The 14373-nt window shown below is 46.7% G+C and overlaps 1 protein-coding gene across 1 annotated transcript in view; it reads right to left on the bottom strand.

Moving 5' to 3' along the window:
• LOC311227950 (exostosin-1) overlaps positions 1 to 14373 on the bottom strand; it is a gene marked incomplete at both ends in the record, with an annotated part of 687742 nt that overhangs the window by 630384 nt on the left and 42985 nt on the right. The gene's annotated exons all lie outside the window — the stretch shown is intronic.

The raw sequence follows: 14373 nt of genomic DNA, 5'->3' as shown, positions 1-14373 counted from the left end.
GAATGTCGGGCATCTCCTATACTAAGATCACTTGAGAGCATTTGTGCAATTTTCGTTTTTGATTTATCAATGACACAGCCTTAAACTTTTTCCAGTTGTCTCCATCGGAAAACCAGACACTCAACCCTGTTGTCATGATCCTCCTTAACACAACTCCGGGGAACTTATTTTGCATCAGCCGTTTCCTTCTGTTGGTCAATCAGAAATTTGTTATTTACAGCCTATCATTTCTAAACATCTGTATTGGACATGGTAATTTAGGTGAATAATCTCACTTTTACTCTAATTGTTATTTGCAAATGACTATGTGTATGTGTAACTATATTTATTTCTGTCCGTGAAAGCCTAGTATGTATTTCGCTCATATTACATCATACATCTCAGTAACATACATATTTTCCATTCATAATATCTCACACAGTTACTATATCTCCCCCGTAACACCTAACCCCTTAGGTGTCAAAACGCGCTTCTCACGAGAACAGAAATCAATTTTCAGTGCCTTATGTCACTGAAGTCCCCGTGCATTTAGAACAGTGTCACACAACCCGTTCATAACCACCGGCGCCGACACCATCCCCACATTGAAAATCCTGCCGACCAATGACATCCCACTGGTCAATTCGTCCTGCGGCCCACGGCATCACCCCCAGTTTGCAACCTGGAACGCGAAACCCCGGGCCCCCTACTCAAGGATATTCAAAGATCATTCCACTCACAACCACCGCCACACACATACAGCACCCCTGACCCCACTCAACCACCGTAACCAGTCACCCAAATACCCACACACAATATAATTCGACGCGCGTAGTGTGGCAGCGAGCCTTTGACGAGTGCACGCATAGCGCACCCCCGTTAATGCACGGTGGCAGACAGCGAGCCCACCCCCGCCACGACGTTTAGCAGTCCCCGTACCCCTGGCAAAATGAAAAATGTGCGCAGTGTGACAGCGAGCACCGACGAGTCGCACACAGCGCACAAAGCGTGGAGGCAGACAGTGAGCCACGACGAACTGCCTACCCACACCCCCATCGCAGGCGCAGCCGAGTAGAGTAATTATGCTCCGACTTACGGCCCACCAACATGAACTGACACGGAGCCCCCGCCTTACCAGCCGGAGCTTGTCCAAATGCAAGGAAAGAAGTACGAGCGCCTTGTCGAACAAAGCGTAGCGCCAACGCCAGCCAACACCACTGCCAGCACTAGAAATTCCCTAAAAATAACAATAAAACTGAATATGGAACAACAACATACGCATAATAAGTCCCAAACTCAACCTACCGCCTTTGAACCCTACAGTAAACAGCAATAAACAATATACCTAGCACTACACCGCGTTTGAAACCCATAAAAAAACCTTTATATACAGGCACAAACTAGGAGAAAGAGAAAGCGTTTCGGGGGGGCCGAGGGGGGGGGGGGGGAACATATGGAAGAGAGGCGGTGCGGGAATGAGGGGAGTGAGTGAGAGGGGGGGGGGTAAGAGAGAGAGAGGGAGGGAGAGGGAAAGAGGGGGGGAAGTGAGAGGGAGAGGGAGAGAGGGGGGAGGTGAAAGGGAGAGGGAGGGAGGAGGGTGAGAGAAGGAAAGAAAGAGAGGGGGGGGTGAAAGAGAAAGAGAGAGAGAGGGAGGGGAGAGGGAAAGAGGGGGGGAGGTGAGAGGGAGAGAGGGGGGAGGTGAAAGAGAGAGGGAGGGAGGAGGGTGAGAGAAGGAAAGAAAGAGAGGGGGGGAGTGAAAGAGAAAGAGAGAGAGAGGGAGGGGAGGTGAGAGGGAGAGAGGCGAAAGGGAAAGGGAGGGAGGAGGGAGGGAGGAGAGAGAGAAGGAAAGAAAGAGAGGGAGAGGAGGGAGGGCGAGAGAAGGAAAGAGAGAGAGGGATAGGGGGAAGGGCGAGAGAAGGAAAGCGAGTGAGAGAGGGGGAAGAGAAGGAAAGAAGGAGAGGGGGGGGGGGGGGGGAGAGAGAGAAAGAAAGAGAGAGAGGGAGAGGGGGGAGGGTGAGAGAAGGAAAGAGAGAGAGGGAGGGGGAGGGTGAGAGAGAGTGTACGAGGGGGAGGGGGGGGGGGGAGGGTGAGAGAAGGAAAGAGAGAGAGGGAGGGGGGGGGGGGGGGGAGGGTGAGAGAGAGTGTACGAGGGGGAGGGGGGGCCAAGGCCCCACAATCCACCGCCAGATTAAAACACAACAATCCAACCTCACTTTACCAGCACACTAACCCCCTAATGAAAACGTTCTGTGAGCAGAATCCAAAAATCTCCATCCTGTCCTCTTCCGCCCCCTATCGTATTCCTAAATAAACTCCACCCTCCCCTTAACAATGGACGCTTGGTGCCCTCCCAAGATGGACGCCGGCGCCCCTGCTAAGATGGACGCCCCCTCGCGAGACATCCCGAGAGCCCCGTCATGCCATGACGTCAGCACAGTTAGCTTAGCTTCGCTAGCCACGTCGCGGGCCGTCAGACCGCGCACCCTTACGACGTCACAACCGGCGACCATTTTAGCCGTTAGCGCGGCTAGGTAGCATTAGCTTAGCTTCACCCATGATCCCATAAAAACGCTTCCCAACGACCCATCGACCCGTCCCGCCGCGCGGGCCGTCTCCTTGCAATGTTAATATAACACCACATTCCCCACAACAGAATCCTATTTCCCTCAAAACGCCAGTGTAGTGATCTAAACAGAAATACAAAAACATAACAGCCCTCAGGCCGCCTCAAAACACTAGTTTGACCCCTCTGTCGTCACCACCGGCGAGCTTAGAACGACTTCCGGGTCCCCGTCTAGATAATCCCAATCACCTTAAACATTATACATCTATTTTATCCGCCACGAATATGAAAACGTTTAAGTGCCTTACACATCCCCGTAATCCCAAGACACTATCGATCGACCTTATACATTTGAACCTACGCCTACTTGTCCTGCCGTATCCTCCGGCGCCTCAGAGGCTAATACAACAGCTAACTGCCGCTGCGTTCCACGGGCCCCGGAAAACCGGCGTTATCCTTACATTTCCCCACGGCCAACCGGTGACTTAAATTACATAATAATACAACTATACTCTCACACGTCCCACCAATCACTCCTAACCATAGCCATTCGCCAACTATACATTCATACACGCTTCCTAACACAAATAAAAATACAAAATCAGCATTTACGCACATTACCGTCTCTCGAACGCCGCACAGCAGCGCGACTAGTAAACACTAGACTAAACGAAATCGCACACACTTTTATACTGAATGTTTAAGCTTACCATAGCTTCATAATCGAATTCCCACTAAGTACTTATCAGTCATCTCGACCGAATTGTTTTTAAGCACATTGTTTTCGTATCACAGCGCACGTAATTCAATCAACATGCCGGTTTCGCTCAAGATTAAAAAGGGATCTCCGGACCCAATTCGATATTATACCTAAGGACGAATATATATCTTCATTTAATTCGGCCGATTGGTTCCCGCAGACACGTCCTGACTATCACGCGATCAGCCAGTAAACCATTCTATTATTGAGCCTCTTGAACACACCGGCACCCCTACCATCTATTAATTACTACGTGTTATTCCTGTAATCGCACAGACCAAGTTCCCCGATCATGCAGGGGCCAAACTCATCTTTACCATACCTGATTTGCATGTTCTAAATAACAACAGAGCTCTTCTTATACACAGCTCTCTCCCCATTCAGAACAAAAAAATCTTAATCAACCATTACCCGCGCCCTCTTCCTGAGAATAATTTTTAGGGAATTTATATACTCAGAACGCGCCCCTGTCGCACACACCAGATCGCCGCGCTTCCTAGCCAGAAAAGCCTTTTATCTGCCGTCATGCGACGCTAATCATCCCATTACACCATGATCAGATAGTCTGTGCACCCAATACGTCATCATATTACAACAATATGAGGTCTTTTAACTACTTCACATAATTCCACATGAAGCAATTGCTTTACCCAACCCCTTGCTCGAACTGAGCAGCCCATTCTTCTTCAACACTCACCTCTCTCACAGGAACGAAGCTCACGCAGCTGTGTCCCCCGTCGTCCGCTGATGAGGTCGATGAGTGAAGGAAAAAAAATTTCTCGTCCTGGGCCGCCACTTGTTCACGGGTCAAACGGCACCAAAATGAAGTGGATTTCCCAAGCTATTTCGGTTCTGCTCTGCTCAGAACCGGGTTGCTGGTACTCTGCGTTGTGATTCAATACCTTTAAAGCTCTGGGAATCACTTCTCTTCAAACTGAGCGGTGCAGGCAGAAGGAATTAGGAGGAAAGGTAGTATAACAGTTGTTTAATCAAAGTTTAAGAGTGTATACAAATTACAATAAAGAAATGCTATAGTTGTGATCACAAACACTATGCCGTGAGTGATACAACCAGACTAAAGAAGAAAGCTAGTTGATAAGTTTGTTGATGGTCTCTGTTCTCTGTTGATAACAAAGAGTTGATTTTCCCTCCAAGAAGTTCCTTTGTCCTTGCCGCCTTGCTTTGTGGATGAGATGGTGGAGAGGTCTTGTCCTGTGGTTGGGTTGTTTCAGAGTCCCTCTCCCCCCATCACACCCAGATCTTATAGCCAAAAACCTGCAGGATCCTGTGATGTCATCAGAATGACATCACCAAATTCTTTCCTCCAATCCCAGGCCTGCTAAGCTTACATTTGAAATTAGGGGTTTGGCTTAATAGCCCACCCCCTTCACATAACTGCAAACGGAGGCTGTCCTTACACAGTCAACAATATATACTGTCATTTGTTTAATACTAACAATCTACCTTAAACATTGCATTATTTTCATTTAGATATTTTACTTGAACACATTACTTAAATACTTTGATGAACCTCAAGATATATTGATTACATAAACACAGATAATCATACTTAAACACATTACTTGTACAAATTACAATAATACAGTTTTAGTATGACTTCATAATTATTACCACAATGTAAAACACTTTTAATTATATTTTGTGTGTGTGTGTGTGTGTGTCCTCTGATTGTGTGAATGTGTGTATGTGTGTCTATGTGTGTGCATGTGTCTGTGTGTGTATGTGTGTGTGTGTGTGTGTCTGTGTGTGTGTGTGTAATCAGACCTTTGATGGTCACATGTAGCCATCAATATGTGACCTAATCACTGTCTTTGGCAGACCAGTTGGCCCTTTGATGTCTCCTAAAAGGAGACACATGTTTCTCTAGAATTTCCTGCCCTTTGTTCTTACACACCCCCTAAGGGGAAGTAAGTATTACCCCAGCTGCCACTATATGCAAATGCCCTCCTGGAGTGACCACAAGGTCTTGGTGACACAATATGAACTATAGTTAAGGGCCAATTGTTTCTACACATTAGTTTGATTTGAAATCCTATCATGATGATGATCTATGTCCCAGAATCTACCACAAGCGCACTCGCCCCCAACCACAATCATTGTTTTGATTATGCACTGTAATTTAGTTAAGAGCGATGCACTGCTGTGTTGTAATTTAGAACTGAACTTTGTAAAGAAACTCAAAGTTAAGAGAGATGCACTGCTCTGTTCTATAAAGTGGTAAGAGCGATGCACTGCTCTGTTGTTAAGTTAAGAGCGACAAACTGCTCTATTGTTCTATAAGGAAATTTAGAACTGAACTTTGTAAAGAAACTCAGTGTTAAGAACGATGCACTGCTCTGTTGTATTTTTGAACTGAACTTTGTAAAGAAACTCAAAGTTTTGATGCACACTGCGTTCCACAAATGACACGCAAATGAGATGATTTTGTCACAAATGACGTATTTCAGATTGATTTAAAATGTCAAATTTGGCTAGAAGCCAAGGTATGGCGAGTGCTATACCTTGCCATACCACAACGACGCCACTGCTTTATGCTCATCCTAGTCTGTATTTCAGCTTGTACCATGGATGCGCTGCCCTCCTCCTTTGTGCCTGTGAAGCTGAGCATCTGATGCTCTGTGCATTCTGCGACACGACACACGCTGGTACATTTGATGATATGATATTATATGATGATGATATGATGATGATGATGATGATGATGATTATATGGTCTCTTATTATGCCATCCAGTAAAGGTTCGCAGCTCACAATTGCTGTTTCTATGTGCAGTGAAAACTCCACGAGCAACGGGTCCAATGCGTCGAACATGCTTTGCATCCTTGCCATCCCTGTATGCCCAAGTCGTGGTAAAAACCATGACTAATGTTAGCTGTTGACATTAACTAAGCTAAGCTAAACTAACGCTGGAAATGCTCACAGGCACAGCAGAGAAATCAGTTTAGTTTTTGTGGAGTTCCAATAGAATAAAAACAATAAAACTATTTTAATTTTTTTTTACCGCAGCCCCCACAGTACAGACACATTTTGTGACCGCAGCCCCCGCAGTACAGACACATTTTGTGACCGCAGCCCCCGCAGTACAGACACATTTTGTGACAGCAGCCCCCGCAGTACAGACACATTTTGTGACCGCAGCCCCCGCAGTACAGACACATTTTGTGACCGCAGCCCCCGCAGTACAGATACATTTTGTGACCGCAGCCCCCGCAGTACAGATACATTTTGTGACCGCAGCCCCCGCAGTACAGACACATTTTGTGACCGCAGCCCCCGCAGTACAGATACATTTTGTGACCGCAGCCCCCGCAGTACAGACACATTTTGTGACCGCAGCCCCCGCAGTACAGACACATTTTGTGACCGCAGCCCCCGCAGTACAGACACATTTTGTGACAGCAGCCCCCGCAGTACAGACACATTTTGTGACCGCAGCCCCCGCAGTACAGACACATTTTGTGACAGCAGCCCCCGCAGTACAGAAACATTTTGTGACCGCAGCCCCCGCAGTACAGACACATTTTGTGACCGCAGCCCCCGCAGTACAGACACATTTTGTGACCGCAGCCCCCGCAGTACAGACACATTTTGTGACCGCAGCCCCCGCAGTACAGACACATTTTGTGACAGCAGCCCCCGCAGTACAGACACATTTTGTGACCGCAGCCCCCGCAATACAGACACATTTTGTGACCGCAGCCCCCGCAGTACAGACACATTTTGTGACAGCAGCCCCCGCAGTACAGACACATTTTGTGACCGCAGCCCCCGCAGTACAGACACATTTTGTGACCGCAGCCCCCGCAGTACAGACACATTTTGTGAAAGCAGCCCCCGCAGTACAGACACATTTTGTGACCGCAGCCCCCGCAGTACAGACACATTTTGTGACCGCAGCCCCCGCAGTACAGACACATTTTGTGACCGCAGCCCCCGCAGTACAGACACATTTTGTGACAGCAGCCCCCGCAGTACAGACACATTTTGTGACTGCAGCCCCCGCAGTACAGACACATTTAGCTACGCTAACGTTTGCGCATATATGATATACAGCTCTTTATATGGCTCTGGATTTGGACGTCTAATACAGAGATCTGTGGGAATTTTGCTAAATTGCAAGATTGTTGATTGTGGAGATTGGTTAAACTTGCATTTAATGCAGAGAAAGAGTTTTGTTGAATTTGCATTAATTATTGCAATCTTAGCGCCCGCGTCCACCTGCCGCATATTTCTGGGCGCAAGCGTCTTTTGTCAATTGATCCCAATGGGGAGGGAGCGTGTGCGGCCGCATGCTGCCGCCTATAGGAAATGCGCTGCAGTGAGTGACCAGCATGACATTTCAGCCATCTTGGGGCGGGAGGTAGAGTGGTCGTCTGGTAATCTGAAGGTTAGGGTTAGTGTTAGACAGTGGCTCAGGAGCAGGGGCGGACCTAGCACATTTGGCGCCCTAGGCGAGATTCACCACTGCGCCGCACTGGCTCATTTTCCCTTATGTTAGAACATTTTTTATGTAAAAATAATGGTTGCAGATATAGAGGGGGCGCCAAAACTGCACAGAGAAAAAAAAAATTAAAAATTAAAAATTTTGGTAATCTGAAGGTTAGGGTTAGTGTTAGACAGTGGCTCAGGAGGTAGAGCGGTAGTCTGGTAATCTGAAGGTTAGGGTTAGTGTTAGACAGTGGCTCGGGAGGTAGAGTGGTCGTCTGGTAATCTGAAGGTTAGGGTTAGTGTTAGACAGTGGCTCAGGAGGTAGAGTGGTCGTCTGGTAATCTGAAGGTTAGGGTTAGTGTTAGACAGTGGCTCAGGAGGTAGAGTGGTCGTCTGGTAATCTGAAAGTTAGGGTTAGTGTTAGACAGTGGCTCAGGAGGTAGAGTGGTCGTCTGGTAATCTGAAGGTTAGGGTTAGTGTTAGACAGTGGCTCAGGAGGTAGAGTGGTCGTCTGGTAATCTGAAGGTTAGGGTTAGTGTTAGACAGTGGCTCAGGAGGTAGAGCGGTCGTCTGGTAATCTGAAGGTTAGGGTTAGTGTTAGACAGTGGCTCAGGAGGTAGAGCGGTCGTCTGGTAATCTGAAGGTTAGGGTTAGTGTTAGACAGTGGCTCAGGAGGTAGAGCGGTAGTCTGGTAATCTGAAGGTTCCCGGTTTGATTCCGACTCCCCCCGGCAGCGTGTCAAAGTGTCCTTGAGCAAGACACTTAACCCCTAACTGCTCCGGATGAGCAGGGCATCACCTTGCATGGTCACCTCTGCTGTCGGTGTGTGAACGTGTGTTTGAATGGGTGAATGAGAGGCATGTTGTAAAGAACTTCATGGCAAACAATAATATATATTTAGCTGCCTATTGAAGAATTACAGCAATTATTTCAGGTATACATCTTGTCTCTCTGTGTGTACTGTGTATGTTGCACATATGCTTGTGTGTATGCTTGCAAGTGTGTGTGTGTGTGTGTGTGTGTGTGTGTGTGTGTGTGTGTGTGTGTGTGTGTGTGTGTGTGTGTGTGTGTGTGTGTGTGTGTGTGTGTGTGTGTGTGTGTGTATGTGTGCGTGTGTGTGCGCGTGTGCGCGCGCGTGTGTGTGTGTGTGTGTATGTTTGTGTGCATGTACTGTATTCTTGTGAGTGTGTGTGTACTGTATGTGTATGGGTGTGTGTATCCATTTGTATTTGTATGTGCGAGAGTGTGTGTGTGTGTGTGTGTGTGTGTGTGTGTGTGTGTGTGTGTGTGTGTGTGTGTGTGTGTGTGTGTGTGTGTGTGCGTGTGTGTGTGTATGTGTGTGTGTGTGTGTGTGTGTGTGTGTGTGTGTGTGTGTGTGTGTGTGTGTGTGTGTGTGTGTGTGTGTGTGTGTGTGTGTGTGTGTGTTTGTACAGTATGTGTGTATAAAAGTAACTCTTACCTCAGGCATTTAGATTAACACACACAAATACACACACACACATGCTCACGCACACACACACACACACACACACACACACACACACACACACACACACACACACACACACACACACACACACACACACACAACGTGGCGCAGGGGGGGATTACGACACACCCCTCTGATGATCTTGAAATGACCTGCTCTCAACCATGTCACACTAAGAGAGAGAGACCACACAGAGAGAGAGAGAGAGAGAGAGAGAGAGAGAGAGAGAGAGAGAGAGAGAGAGAGAGAGAGAGAGAGAGAGAGAGAGAGAGAGAGAGAGAGAGAGAGAGAGAGAGAGAGAGAGAGAGAGAGAGAGAGAGAGAGAGAGAGGGAGAGAGAGAGAGAGAGAGGGAGGGAGGAAGAGTAGTGTGATGTGAAGAGACGGACGAGAACAGAGGACTGGAGATTAAATAAAAGAGAGGAGAAGAAAGGAGAAAGAAAAGAGGAGATGAGAGGAGAGAGGAGAGGAGGGGACAGGAGAGGGTGGGAGATGGGGGAGAAGAAGGACGAGGAGAGGACAGGACAGGTCTGTTAGGTTGCTGAATGTGTGTGATAAGAAGCAGCTATCCTCCATGACAGCCTGAGGAGACATATGGAAAGACAGGTATCTCCTCTGATCTCTCTCTCTCTCTCACACACACACACACACACACACACACACACACACACACACACACACACACACACACACACACACACACACACACACACACACACACACACACACACACACACACACACACACACACACACACAACACACACACACACACACACACAAACACACACACACACATGACAAGCTTATAGGCTACGTATACACACAAATAAGTGGGATAAGCTAGGAACACACTAGCAGGGTACAAACTGTTGACCACTAGGAGCTTTGCAGTACAACCACAGTCTGACACTGTTGACCACTAGGAGCTGCCCAGTACAACACAGTCTGACACTGTTGACCACTAGGAGCTGCCCAGTACAACCACAGTCTGACACAGTTGACCACTAGGAGCTGCCAGTACAACCACAGTCTGACACCGTTGACCACTAGGAGCTGCCCAGTACAACCACAGTCTGACACCGTTGACCACTAGGAGCTGCCCAGTACAACCACAGTCTGACACTGTTGACCACTAGGAGCCTGCCCAGTACAACCACAGTCTGACACTGTTGACCACTAGGAGCTGCCCAGTACAACCACAGTCTGACACTGTTGAACACTAGGAGCTGCCCAGTACAACCACAGTCTGACACTGTTGACCACTAGGAGCTGAGCCCAGTACAACCACAGTCTGACACCGTTGACCACTAGGAGCTGCCCAGTACAACCACAGTCTGACACTGTTGATCACTAGGAGCTGCCCAGTACAACCACAGTCTGACACTGTTGATCACTAGACCAGTACAACCACAGTCTGACACCGTTGAACACTAGGAGCTGCCCAGTACAACCACAGTCTGACACTGTTGACCACTAGGAGCTGCCCAGTACAACCACAGTCTGACACTGTTGACCACTAGGAGCTGCCCAGTACAACCACAGTCTGACACCGTTGAACACTAGGAGCTGCCCAGTACAACCACAGTCTGACACTGTTGACCACTAGGAGCTGCCCAGTACAACCACAGTCTGACACCGTTGAACACTAGGAGCTGCCCAGTACAACCACAGTCTGACACTGTTGAACACTAGGAGCTGCCCAGTACAACCACAGGCTGACACTGTTGAACACTAGGAGCTGCCCAGTACAACCACAGTCTGACACTGTTGAACACTAGGAGCTGCCCAGTACAACCACAGTCTGACACTGTTGACCACCAGGAGCTGCCCAGTACAACCACAGTCTGACACCGTTGAACACTAGGAGCTGCCCAGTACAACCACAGTCTGACACTGTTGACCACTAGGAGCTGCCCAGTACAACCACAGTCATCATATTTTCATAATGAGAGTGACTGACTGTGAGTGGAGATATGGACGCCATTAAACCAGCATCGCTCTCTTCCACACAAACATATCAGCATGGAGTGTGTGTGTGTGTGTGTGTGTGTGTGTGTGTGTGTGTGTGTGTGTGTGTGTGTGTGTGTGTGTGTGTGTGTGTGTGTGTGTAGGTGTGTGTGTGTGTCTGTATGTGTGCGTGCCTGTGTATGTTTATGTCTGTTAGTGTTTGTGTGTCTATGTGTGTGTGTGTGTGTGTGTGTGTGTGTGTGTGTGTGTGTGTGTGTGTGTGTGTGTGTGTGTGTGTGTGTGTGTGTGTGTGTGTGTGTGTGTGTGTGTGTGTGTGTGTGTGTGTGTGTGTGTGTGTGTGTGTGTGTGTGCGTGTGTGCGTGTGCATGCATGTGTGTTTGTGTATCTGTGTCAGCATTAACAATAAACGAATACTGTGTGTGTGGTTGTTCAAACTCCTGGCTTTACAAGCCATGTCTTTTAATTAAGAGCCCCCCCCCCCCCCCCCCCACCCACAGGCCCCCACCCACCAGACGTAAAAAATGTCAGAAGTGGCAGATTTTTTTATGATAAGCAGTTGTTAATTTTTGTTTATTCAGGGCTTCTCTTTACTGCCAGACGTGGAGCTGTCATGGTCGTCTCCTGGGGCGGCGCTGGCTGATGACTATGTGAACTTTAAAACAGTGTTTCTCAACGGTTGGGTGGGAGGCCAGACCCCGGGTTGTGGGAAGGTTAATGTGGGTCCTCCTGACATGATGTTAAAAAGAAATTGGTTAGACCTCCACCTCTGGCCACCCACTGCTGGTCTGGGATCAGATCCCACCAGAATGTTCTCTACTTTTTTTTTATATTAAACTTATATTAACCCCCCTCTCTGTCTGACAAAATCTTTTGTATGTTTCCAGGAAATAAATTATTTCTTGCTTTGTATATCATTATATGCAGACTTAAATGATATCAGATCCAGGAACTTCAAAGCGTGTGTCTTCAAAAACAGCATGTTATTGTGCTCACAAAATCCTCCATTGTTTATTATCCTCATGGCTCTTTTTTGTAGATGAGTTTATGGTGCTCTTGTATGTGTACACCTCCACACAGTAATTCAGATATGGTAATACAAGTGAACAATACAGAGTGTATAACACTTTATGATCCAATGATGTGCCTAGTTTTTCCCAAAACTGCAACGCTCGTTGCCAACTTTGCGTGGATATATCACACCCAGAAATACATGTTCATATACTCTTTCAATTATTAGCATTGTCTATCATCACTTGTACATAATTGTGATTGTAAGGTATCAAGATAGTAAGGTATCAAGGTAGTATGTATCAAGTCATCATTATTATTATTATTATTATTATTATTATTATTATTATTATTATTATTATTATTATTATTATTATTATTATTATTATTATTATTATTATTATTATGTTCTACTCTATTGCTATTACTATATTATTATCTTTTATGCCTGTACCTCCCCTCCCCCATGCTGCTGTGACACCTAAATTCCAAAAGGGGATTAATAAAGGAACACTTGACTTGACTTGTTCAAGGTATCAAGTCATCAAGGTATCAAGGTAACAAGGGATCAAGATAGTATGGTATTGAGGTAGTAGTACATCAAGGTAGTAAGGTATCAAGGTAACAAGGTATCAAGTTAGTAAGGTATCAAGTTATCAAGGTAATACGGTATTCATTTATCAAGTTATCAGGATATCAAGTTATAAAGGTAACAAGGTATTGAGGTAGTAAGGTATCAAGGTAGTAAGATATCATGTTATCAAGATAGCAGGGTTTATTTGTCACATATAAAGTACGTGTACATTACAGTGAAATGCTTGGTTCTGTATGAGCCCCCCGAGAATGTGCTTCATACTGTAAAACAGTTAAAAGAGTCCAAACACTACATAAAATATATACAATATACAAACTAAACTACAACCTAAAATACAAAATTAAGTACAAAATGCAAACAATGAGGTACAAAATGCAAACCTTTTGTAATGCAAATTTGTTTTATGGATGTAGTGCAAATCTTGTAACTTTGTAATAAATAGATACAAAATATGGTGTAGTAAAAAGTGTTTAAAGTGTCTAAAGGGAATGTTAACCTCTTAAGCATCGGCGGGCCGCCACGCACTCGCATGCACGTCGTGAGCGGTCATTGAGCATCCTGATGGCCTGGGGATGGAGTCTCTCTGTACTGGCCATGAGACTCCGGTAGCGTGCAAAGAGGCAGTTGTTTGGGTGGCTAGAGTCTTTGACTAGCCCAGGGGTGGCCAACCAGTCAGAGACTAAGGCCCTGTTTAGACGGAAACGCTAGCAGGTGAATCCACAAAAATATTTTTTCGGATGTGCCTTTCGTTTATACGGAAACAGAGTTTTTACGGGGTGAAACCGCAAAAAAGTGAGACTACCTTCCAGGGTGGAATTCCTAGAAACGATAAACCTTTCCGCTCTCATCTAAACTGTCAAACCGCATAAAACGATGACGAAAGGGTTGTTAAGGCTCTCGTCGCGTGTACTGCTTACATCACAGGCATGCGCCAGTAGCCTAGAAGCGTAAACAAAGCATGTCTGATTCTATCCATGGCGATCACCAGTGGTGCAGTGCTGGGCAACCGCGGTCAAACTGCGTTTGGGCTTCGAAGTGCGCGCATCCTATTATTATGCAAAGTCTAGGTGATAAGTGCCTAGACTTTGCATAATAATAGGATACCGTTTGGCCTCCGCCCATATTACGACTGCACCCCTGGCGATCACCTGAAGGCTACATTGGCAGTACTTTTAAATACACAAGAATCTGTCTGTGAGTGACTCTGCTTTGGTCCAATCACATTCCCCACCCACAGTCTGCGAATCAGAGGCAGAGTAGGGCGGGTCTTCACAGCACGTCATGTGACATATGCGCCAATCGTGTGACAGCGGGGCTCCGTTGTCTCGAGTTGTTACAGCCTCGTCTGCACGGAGAATTCCACCCCAAAACGCTCGTCTAAACGCAAAATTAAAAGTGAAACCGTAAGACGACTTTTGCGGTTTCTGTTCAGACTCTCTCCGTCTAAACGTAGCCTAAGAGCCACAAAAATTACTGTGGTACCACAAAGAACCACACCATATACCAGCATTTCTCAAAAAAAATTCAGTCACGGCACCCTTCATGTGTTTATACAAGGTCTC

This window comes from Notolepis coatsorum (genome assembly GCF_963971535.1).
Source record: "Notolepis coatsorum genome assembly, chromosome: 5".
In the NCBI taxonomy this organism is placed as follows: Eukaryota; Metazoa; Chordata; class Actinopteri; order Aulopiformes; family Paralepididae; genus Notolepis; species Notolepis coatsorum.
This window is presented reverse-complemented; position numbering and strand designations above follow the sequence as displayed.